This window comes from Ornithorhynchus anatinus, chromosome 4 (assembly GCF_004115215.2).
Source record: "Ornithorhynchus anatinus isolate Pmale09 chromosome 4, mOrnAna1.pri.v4, whole genome shotgun sequence".
Taxonomy (NCBI): domain Eukaryota; kingdom Metazoa; phylum Chordata; class Mammalia; order Monotremata; family Ornithorhynchidae; genus Ornithorhynchus; species Ornithorhynchus anatinus.
This window is the reverse complement of record NC_041731.1, coordinates 81,883,835-81,894,108: the sequence shown is the minus strand read 5'-3', so window position 1 is coordinate 81,894,108 and position 10,274 is coordinate 81,883,835. Positions and strand designations below refer to the sequence as shown.

Here is a 10,274-nt window from a genome sequence, read left to right as displayed (position 1 = left end):
ACTGTCTGTACTGCTCCAGCTGATGTTATGTCGGGAACAGAACTGTAATTCAGCACACTGTATTGTACTGTGTTGCTTCAGCCATTTCCAGTTGGACTGGAGAAAGCACACGGAGGGGGGAAGATGACGGCGGGAACAATCTCGCAGAGACAGAAGGTTGTGCCAGATGACCTCATTAAGCCTTTCCAACTTCGATTTTTATGAAGTTTCAGAAGCTGCCTGTAATTTCAGTGAACTCTGTCTAAACGGGCATTTCACACATTTCTTACAAAACATCATACGAACTGACGTTCTCCGGATTAATGCCTTGGACCACAAAGAGCCGTATAACTGATGGCTTGGATAGGACTCTATGTGCTGTTCTTTGTGAAAGTGCTCAAACGCTTAGTACAGTGCTCTGCAAACAGTAAGTGTTCAATAAATACAAGTGAATGAATGAAATCCATCAGAATATTAAGGAAATTGCCAGGCATACCCTGCAGACTTGTTTCCAACTGAACAGATCCTTTTCCACTCCAAAGAGAATTAGACTGTATTGGAAAATGCACTGGCACTTGGTATTCACCCCACTCTCAACCCCACGACATTTTTTTTGTGGTATTTTTTAATAATAATAATAATGTTGGTATTTATTAAATGCTTACTATGTGCAGAGCACTGTTCTAAGCACTGGGATATACAGGGTAATCAGGTTGTCCCACATGAGGCTCACAGTCTTAATCCGCATTTTACAGATGAGGTAACTGAGGCACAGAGAAGTTAAGTGCCTTGCCCATAGTCACACAGCTGACAAGTGGCATAGTGGGGATTCGAACCAATGACCTCTGACTCCCAAGCCCGTGCTCTTTCCACTGAGACATGCTGCTTCTCTTTTTTAAGCACTTACTATGTGCCAGGCACTGTACTAAGCGCTGGGGTAGATACAAACTAATCAGGTTGAACCCAGCCTATGTCCCACAAGGGACTCACAGTCCTACTTCCCATTTTAACTGAGGCACAGAGATGTGAAAGTGACTTGCCCAAGGCCACACAGCAGATAAGTTGTAGAGTCCTTCTGACTCCCAGGCCCATGCTCTTTCCAATAGGCCATATTGCTTCCACTGTACCTACCATAAATTATTTATATGTCTTTCTCCTCCTCTAAACTGTAAACTCACTGTGGGCAGGGAACATATCTATCACCTCTACTGTACTCCTCCAAGTGCTTAGTACAGAAAGCGCTCAATAAATATCATTCGTTGATTGACTGATGTATTGAAAATCATTCCTCACAAGATCTATCACCTTTTTTTAACCAATGCTTTCTTTTTCTCCTCATTTCCAAAAAGGCAGTCTTAAAGAAACAAGCCAGGAACACAGCTAATGGATGGGGAGAATCATCCTTTAAGAGAGGTGTGGAGGTTATTTTGTTGTGGGTGTGTTTTTTCCAGGTCTATCACAAATATTTTTTTTGGACTGGGATCTTTGACGTTGACTTCTCACTGAAGTAATTTTGGAGCTCAGCTCCAAATCCTTGAAAGGAGAGGCTTAAATGGCAATGGTTTGGCAGAGCACTGTCCTTGGAGCGGCACAAATTCAACAAAGAAGCATTTATGAGTTCTGTACGCTTTTTTTCCTTCGACTCGGTCACTAACTAAACATCAGGCTGCTAATGCTGTTTCTGACGTTTATTTGGAAAATTCCAGGGCATGGCAAGGATCATTAAAAAATACACCTGGCACCCTCTTATGGACTGGTCCAGCCTCGAGTCTGTTTGGGCAAAGGAGTTCAATCAGACTGAGTCAGTGATGTGCCTTTAGACTTTCACAGGCCCAGAGAGCATAGAAAGTTCAAAGGACCGACTTGTTAAACCAAATTTTGAGACTACTGGGTCTTGAGTCATCCAGGTAAACCATTAACTGACTAATGCCACCATGCCCTCATGAAGTTGGGAGAACTCTTGATCTTTTCTCCAATTTGATTTCCCCTTAAAAGGGAAATAGAAAAAGGGAACAGGAAATAAAGACATTAGGAGGAGGTAGGTATTGATAAAGCCTCATCTACCTTGCCATTTTCTTGATTTCAATCTTTTTTTTAAAAATGGCATTTGTTAAGCGCTTACTATGTACCAGACATTATTCTAAGTGCTGGGATAGATACAAGGTAATCAGGTTGGACAGTCCCTGTCCCACGTGAGGCTCGCAGTTTCAATCCCCATTCTACAGATGAAGTAACTGAGGCACAGAGAAGTGAAGTGACTTGCCCCAGGTCACACAGGAGTCACACAGTAGACAAGTGGCAGAGCCGGGACTAGAACCCAGGTCCTCCCAGACCCAAGCTCTATCCACTAGGTCAAACTGCTTCTCGATTGATATCAATCATTAGGTATTTGTAAGATATGAAATATGTCAAGATATCAAAATTGTAGTCCATAGTGTGGAGTTACTTCATGATAATTTCATTGTCAGATGCCTCGGAGAAAGAGCATCTGCACTGGGGCAATCCAGAACTCTTCTTGGGTGGCCTGAATAACAGTTTCATGCTGTGGAAGACTCAGACAAAGCAGGATCAGCCCTAAAATGGTTACCAGGGTGAACTGCAGATGGGCCTGGCCTGGATCTTTTGCCTCAGGACTGACCCCCAGAGTGATAGATCAGTTGTTTTGCATTCTGCCAGGGAAGCTGGAAATTCCAGCCTTTTGTCCTGTCTCCTCAAGGTGGTGGTGGGATCTCTTTAAGACCAGCTTCCAGACTTGGGGGCTGTAGAGGGTTGAGGAGGTGGGCAGGAGCATCATGGCGGTCATGGTGGCAAAGGCAGAGATGGCCCACAGACCTGGGAGTCAGGAGGTCATGGGTTCTAATCCCAGCTTCACCACTTGCCTGCTGTGTCACCTTGAGCAAGTACTTCGCTTCTCTGGGCCTCACTTACCTCATCTGTAAAATGGGGATTGCATCTGTGAGCCCCACGTGAGTGAGGGACAGTTTGCAACCTGATTTACTTGTATCCACCCCAGCGTTTAGTCCTGTGCTGGCACATAATAAACACTTAACACATACCACAATTTTTATTATTATTACCATTTTTGTTAGATCAGTGGTGAGGGAGGGAAAGAGCTGATTCTACACTGCTGCTTTCTGCTTCCACAGTTCCTGTGCTCCAGGGGTTTCTGCCTGGGTAACGGCAGGCAGGACCACATCCCCAGAAGTAATATTCATAATAATAACTATGGTATTTGTTAAGCACTCACTATGTGCCAGACACTGTACTAAGCTCTGGGGAGGGTAATAATGTTAATAATAATGTTGGTATTTGTTAAGTGCTTACTATGTGCAGAGCATTGTTCTAAGCGCTGGGGTAGATACAGGGTAATCAGGTTGTCCCAAGTGAGGCTCACAGTTAATCCCCATGTTACAGATGAGGGAACTGAGGCACAGAGAAGTTAAGTGACGCCCACAGTCACACAGCTGACAAGTGGCGGAGCCAGGATTTGAACCCATGACCTCTGACTCCCAAGCCCGGGCTCTTTCCACAGAGCCACACTGCTTCTACACAAATAGGTTTGGACACAGCCCCTGTCCCACGTGGGGCTCACAGTCTTAAACCACGTTTTATAGATGAAGGAACTGAGGCCCAGAGAAGTGAAGTAACTTGCCCAAGGTCACACAGGAGACAAATGGAGGAACTGGGAATAGAACCCATGACCTTCTGAGTCCCAAAGTCGTGCTCTGGTGGTAGCGGTGGGGCTAGTGGCTGCAGCAGCTAGGGCTCAGAGCAGGGTTAAGCTCAGAGCTGAACCAGTAGCAGAGCTCAACTTGTTCTTTCAGCATACACACATTACTGGTTCGGGCTGTTACCGTCCCTTAGATGATGAAGGAAGAGTGTGAGACAATCAATCAATGCTATTTATCGAGTGCCTACCCAATGCGAAGAAGCACTGTATTAAGTCCTTCGGCTAACACGAGAGAAGCAAAACAAATTTTCCCAGAACCCAAGAAGCTTTCAGTATAAGGGCAGAGATGAGTAAAAAGTGTTGACAAACAGAGGGAGAAACAAGGATAGAAAATGAAGCAGGACAATGATATCGGGATGAAAGAGCTGAACAAACAATTGGGTATGGAAATAAAAATGACATGTTCAGTTTGAGATATCAGTGGAATGTCCATTATAGATGTCCTAAAGGCAGAAGAAAATATGAGAATGTGGAGAAATAAAAAGGTAGAAACTAGGTGCTGAGAAAAGAAATAAAGACATAAATGCTAAGGGTGGCTGCTGAGTCTCCCAGGCTTGGGAACTTTCCAACAGACCACACTGTTTCACAGAGCTTAGTAATGATAATAATATCATTATTAACTAGGGAGACATGATTCCTGCCCTCAAGGAGTTTATAATCTAGTTGGGGAGAAAGGTTTTAAAATAAATTATAAGTAGGAGGCAGTACCCCTCTCAGGGTCACACCTGGAGAGTTTCCAGTACTCTATCAGTCTTGGCTATGGGAGGGAGAGCCGAGCTGAGGCCTAACCATTCCATTCCTAGCTTGGCCAGTGGCTAGCAAGTGGAAGGTAACCTGCTACAAGTTAAAACTCATCCATGCTGGGCAGCAGCGGCATGGGAGGGAGTCGAGGACTGAAAGTCTAGTTTACTGAGCGGAAAGAAGCAATGGTAAACCACTTCTGGATTTTTACCAAGAAAACTCCATTGGTCCACTACCAGAATGATTGCAGATGGAGAGTGGGGCGTTCTGGAAGAGATGCGTCTGTGGTGTCACTATGGGTCGGAAACGACTCGACGATATAAGACAAGACAGGGAAGAAGTGCATAAATGATACAGAGGTCTATGGGAGAATAGGAAGCAGAGATGGGAGATTAGTTAGGGAAGGCTTCCTTGATGAAATATGATTTCAGTAGGGGTTTACAGATTTAAAGATGGAGAAAGTGGTGGTCTTTTGGAAACATAGTTTTTTTTCTGGCATTTGTTAAGCGCATACTATGTGCCAGGCACTGTTCTAAGTGTTAGGTAGATACAAGGTAATCAGGTTGGACACAGTCCCTGTCCCAAGCACTGGGGTGAATACAAGCAAATCGAGTGGGACACAGTCCCTGTGCCATGTGGGGCTCACAGTCTTAATCCCTGTTTCACAGATGAGATAACTGAGGCCCAGAGAAATGAAGTGGCTTACCCAAAGTCACGCAACAGACAAGTAGCAGAGTCAGAACTGGAACCCAAGTCCTTTCGAGTCCCGGGACCGTGCTATATCCACTGACCACACTACTTACCAGATATGAAAGGGGAAGGAGTTCCAGGAGGACTTGGGCAAGGGGCCAGAAAGGATGTGAAAAAGACAAGATCAAAGCACACCAAGTGGATTAACATCAGAGAAGCAGCATACATAGTAAGCACATATAAGTGCTTATTACAGGGCTCTGCACACAGTAAGCACTCAATAAATATGATTGAATTAATGAATGAATAGTAAGTGCTTAAAAATCCCACATTATTATTACTACTAATAATTATTATTAGGAATAAAGTGTATGGGCTGGGTTATAGTGAGAGAAGTTGGAGAGTAGGGTAGGAGGGAGAGAGAAAGCTGTAAGCTCCTTGTGGACAAGAATCACCGCTACCAACTCTTTTGTAGTAAGCTTTCCTAAGTGCTTAGTACAGTACTCTGCACCCAGTAAGGGCACAATAACGACTATTGCTGGATTGATGAATTGATCTATTCATTGACTTAAAGCTGATGGTGACTTTATGTTTGATGTGAAGGCGGCTGGGCACCCACTGAAGAGTTTTGAGGAGTGTGGAGATGTGTGCAAAGGTTCTTTTTTTAGAAAAGTAGCCCAGACAGCAGAGTGAAGGCAGGGAGGTCAGTGAGGAGGCTGATGTAGTAGTTGAGTCGGGATATGACAAATGTTTGGATCGGCGAGGTAGGAGATTGGACAGAGAGGAAAGGGCAGATTCTAAAAGTGTTGAGAAGATAAAAACCAACAAGACTTGGTAATCTGAATATATGGGTTGAAGGAGAGACATGAGTTGAAGATAATGCTAAAGTCATGGGTTTGGTAGACAGGGAGGCTAGTGTTGTTATGCAGAGTGATGGGAAAGATCCTCTAGGCTGCAAGCTCACTGTGGGCAGGGAACGTGCCTGTTCATTGTTATACTGTACTCTCCCAAGTGCTTAGTACAGTGGTCTGCACACAGTAAGAGCTCAATAAATACAAGTGACTGATTAAGATAAAGAGGAGAGGATTTGGGTAAGAAGCTGAGAAGTTCTGTTTTGGACATGTTCAGTTTGAGGTATCAGTGGAATGTCCGGTATAGATGTCCTAAAAGCAGGAGAAAATATGAGAATGAGGAGAAGTAAAGAGGTAGAAACTAGAGAGATAGAGATGGTAGTTGAAGTCGTGAGAGTGGGTGTCAGTGGAAAATAAAAGGAGGCCCAGAACTGAGCCTTGAGGGACTCCATTACAATCCCCTACCAAGTTAGGGGGTGGGAGATCTGGGTGGATCTGTGGAGGGAGGGAATTCCTAGCCAGAGGAGAAGCAGAGGTGCGTTATTCTGGCCGATTTCTGGGTGCCTTTCCCTCTAAATGGGGGTGTCTCTTTATGCACATGTGTACTTGTGTGGGTCTATGACAAATTAATTATATTTATTGAGCGCTTACTGCATGCAGAGCACTGTACTGAGCACTTGGAAGAGTCCAATATAACAGAGTTGGTAGACACGTTCCTTGCCCACAGCGAGCTTACAGTATAGAGAGGCTTAGACCCAATCCCATACCCCTCGCTCTCAGACTCTCTTTCTCCCTCTGTGTCTGCATCTTCATCTCTATCCAACTCTCTCCCCTTTTTTGTTTCCCTTTCTGCCTCTGACTCTCTACTTTAGTAAACTGTCTCCATTTACTATATACTATAGCCAAGTGACCCCTCTCAGAGCCGCACCTGGAGAGTTCCCAGTACACTACTGGACTTGGCTATGGGAGGGAGAGTCAAGCAGAGGCCTACCCATTCCATTCCTAGCTTGGCCAGTGGCTAAAGAGTGGAAAGCAATAGGCTACAGGTCAAAACTCACCAGTGCTGGGCAGCAGCGGCAGGGGAGAGAGTTGAGGGAGGAGACTAGAGCTGACTGCGTGGAAGGAGGCGATGGTAAACCGCTTCCGGATTTTGAACAAGAAAACCCTATGGATCCACTACTAGAACGATCGCAAATGGAGGTGGGGTGTTCTGGGAGAGATGTGTCCATGGCATTGCTATAGGTCGGAGGCGACTCAACTCGCCAAGTGCTGGGATAGATCCAAATAGTGTGGGAAGCAGCGTGGCCTAGTAGATAGAGCACAGGCCTGGGAGTCAGTAGGACCTAGGTTCTAATCCCAGCTCCGCCACTTGTCTGCTCTGTGACCTCAGGCAAATCACTTAACTTCTCTTGCCTCAGTTCCCTCATTGGTAAAAATGGGGATTAAGACTGTGAGCCCTATGTGGGACAGGGACTGTGTCCAACCTGATTATTTTATATAATAACAATGATGGTATTTGGTAAGCGCTTTCTATGTGCCAAGCACTGTTCTAAGCACTGGAGTAGATACAAAGGTAATCAGGTTGTCCCACGAGGGGCTCACAGTCTTATTCCCCATTTTGCAGATGAGGTAACTGAGGCACAGAGAAATGAATTGACTTGCCCAAGGTCACACAGCAGACATGTGGCGGAGCTGGAATTAGAACTCACCACCTCTGACTCCCAAGCCCGGTCTCTTTCCACTATGCCATGCTGCTTCTCTATCTACCCTTGGGCTTAGCATAGTGCCAGGCACATTCTGTGAACTTAAAAAATATGACTATTATTATTATTACGGAGAAGCAGCGTGGCTCAGTGGAAAGAGCACGGGCTTTGGAGTCAGGGCTCATGAGTTCGAATCCCAGCTCTGCCACTTGTCAGCTGTGTGACTGTGGGCAAGTCACTTAACTTCTCTGTGCCTCAGTTCCCTCATCTGTAAAATGGGGATTTAGACTGTGAGCCCCACGTGGGACAACCTGATTCCCCTAAGTCTACCCCAGTGCTTAAAACAGTGCTCGGCACATAGTAAGCGCTTAACAAATACCAACATTTATTTATTTTATTATTATTATATAAGAAAAATTGGGGTCCACTGAGGGACTTGCCTAAAGTCACCCAGGAGGCCAGTGTCAGAGCTGGGATTTGAAAGAAGGTCTCTCAACTTCCAGTCCTGGGCTCATTCCACTGATCGACGCAGGGAGCGAGGTACCCAATCTGTGCTTCTCCATTTCTCTGTGTGTCTCTTTTCAGCCTTTAGATTGCTTGTCCCTCAGCTCACTGCCCCTAGGCACCTAGGCTCATTATCATTTAAAAATAACTTGATTTCTGCCCCTTAAATTGGGGCAGAGAAGAGACGATAGCCAGGAAAAGCATTCTGTCGATGAGGTCACAGATTCCGAGTTGAGCTGAGGCGTTCTTGGCTTCCAGGCTGCGGGTATTTTCACCTGGTCTTGGGGATTGAGTGGACTACACAGTTTTTGTAGTTTTCCCACCCTCGCTGGGCCCGCCTATGTAATGAGGGAGGCTGAACGTGGGAACTGCTTCAGTAGCTTAAGCAGCGATGTCTCTATGAATCACGCTACCCAACTCCTGGTGGCAGTTAATAGAAGTCTGGGCCCCTGCTATTTATGGAAAACCTCACAATAAGAAGAAGATGGGTCGTTTATGAAGACATATTTTTATTGTGATGGTCGCTTGTGTTATTATTTGGAAAGAATCAACCCAGCACAAAACAAATGATAAGGGAAGGCAATCTTTTCAGAGCAATACCCTGGCCATGTTAAAAGCCAGGAGCCCAGCAGTTTCTTTTGTTATGGCAACTATTAAGCATATCCCGGGTACTGTACTAAGTGCTATAATATCTATTACACGCTAATCAGTTTGGACACGGCAGATGTCCCACATGGGGCTCACAATCTTAATCCCCATTTTCCAGAGGAGGGAACTGAGGCATAGAGAAGTTAAGTGACTTGTCCAAGGTAACACAGCAGACAAGCGGCAGATCTGGGATTAGAATCCAGGTCCTCTGACTCCCGGGCCTAAACTTTAAACCACTAGGTCAGATTGATTCAGTTTTGGCCGCGGCTTTCCCTTTCCTTTAGCGGGACAGCCCCTGCTGACCCCTGACCCCTTCAGATCTGCGTAGTGACTCAGGATAAGGGTGAGGGAAAGAGTGGTTTGATCCCTGCTCTTCTCTGCAGTGACTAAGGGAGAGGGTTCTGCCATTTATGGTTGAAGGAAAGAGGGTGCCAGAGACAGGAAGGAGCTTCCAAAACAGTGGGCATCTTTAGCACTCGATTTGCACAATGTTGTCTGTAGTGTGAGGCCTCAAACAAGGGCTTCGCTTACTCAGCCCTCCAGTACCTGCTTATCCCTTCCTTGGCCTAGACAATTACTCCCCCGACCTTCAAAGCCTTACTGTATGCACATCTTCTCCAAGAGGCCTTCCCTGACTAATAATAATAATGATGGCATTTGTTAAGAGCTTACTATGTGCAAAGCACTGTTCTAAGTGCTGGGTAGGATACAAGGTGATCAAGTTGTCCCACGTGGGTTCACAGTCCCTTCCTTTCCTCTTCCCCCATTCCCTTCTGCATCACCCTGACTGGCTCCCTTTTTTCATCCCCCCCTCCCAGCCCTACAGAATTTATGTACATATCTGTAATTTATTTATTTATATTAATGTCTGAATCCCCCTCTCAAATGTAAGCATGTTGTGGGCAGGGGATGTGACTGTTTATTGTTATACTGTACTCTGCCAAGTGCTTAGTACGTGCTCTGCACATGGTAAGCACTCAATAAATATGATTTCCTGACTGACTAGATCAGAACTGCCCTTGCCTATACTGTATGACCTTAGAGAAGTCACTTAACTTCTCTGTGCCTCAGTTTTTTCATCTGTAAAATGGGGATTCAATACCTGTTTTTCTTCCTCTTTAGACTGTGAGCCCCATGTGAGTCCAACGTGAGCCCCATGCAGGACAGAGGCTTTGTCCAACCTGATTATCTAGTATCTACCCCAGTGTTTAGTACAGTGCTTGGCACAGAATAAGCGCTTAATATCACTGTAATTACAGCCCTCCCACCTGCTAGTGAGAACCACCAGCAGGTGTTTCTGCTTTCTGCTCAGCTCCATAAGATTATAGCACTGCTGGGGACACTTGGATTTGCTACTCGACCTGGAATGGCTTCTTCATTGCCCCTTCCTGAACATCCACTGGACCCCAATTTCCATCCATCTCTCCA

At 45.5% G+C, this 10,274-nt stretch overlaps 1 non-coding gene across 1 annotated transcript; it reads left to right on the top strand.

The window, feature by feature from the left end:
* The first annotated feature begins 4,416 nt into the window (after window positions 1-4,416).
* On the top strand, window positions 4,417-4,554 carry LOC114811727. The gene has a single exon (XR_003759423.1). It is a non-coding gene; the product is annotated as a small nucleolar RNA SNORA7 (small nucleolar RNA).
* Window positions 4,555-10,274: the final 5,720 nt, after the last annotated feature.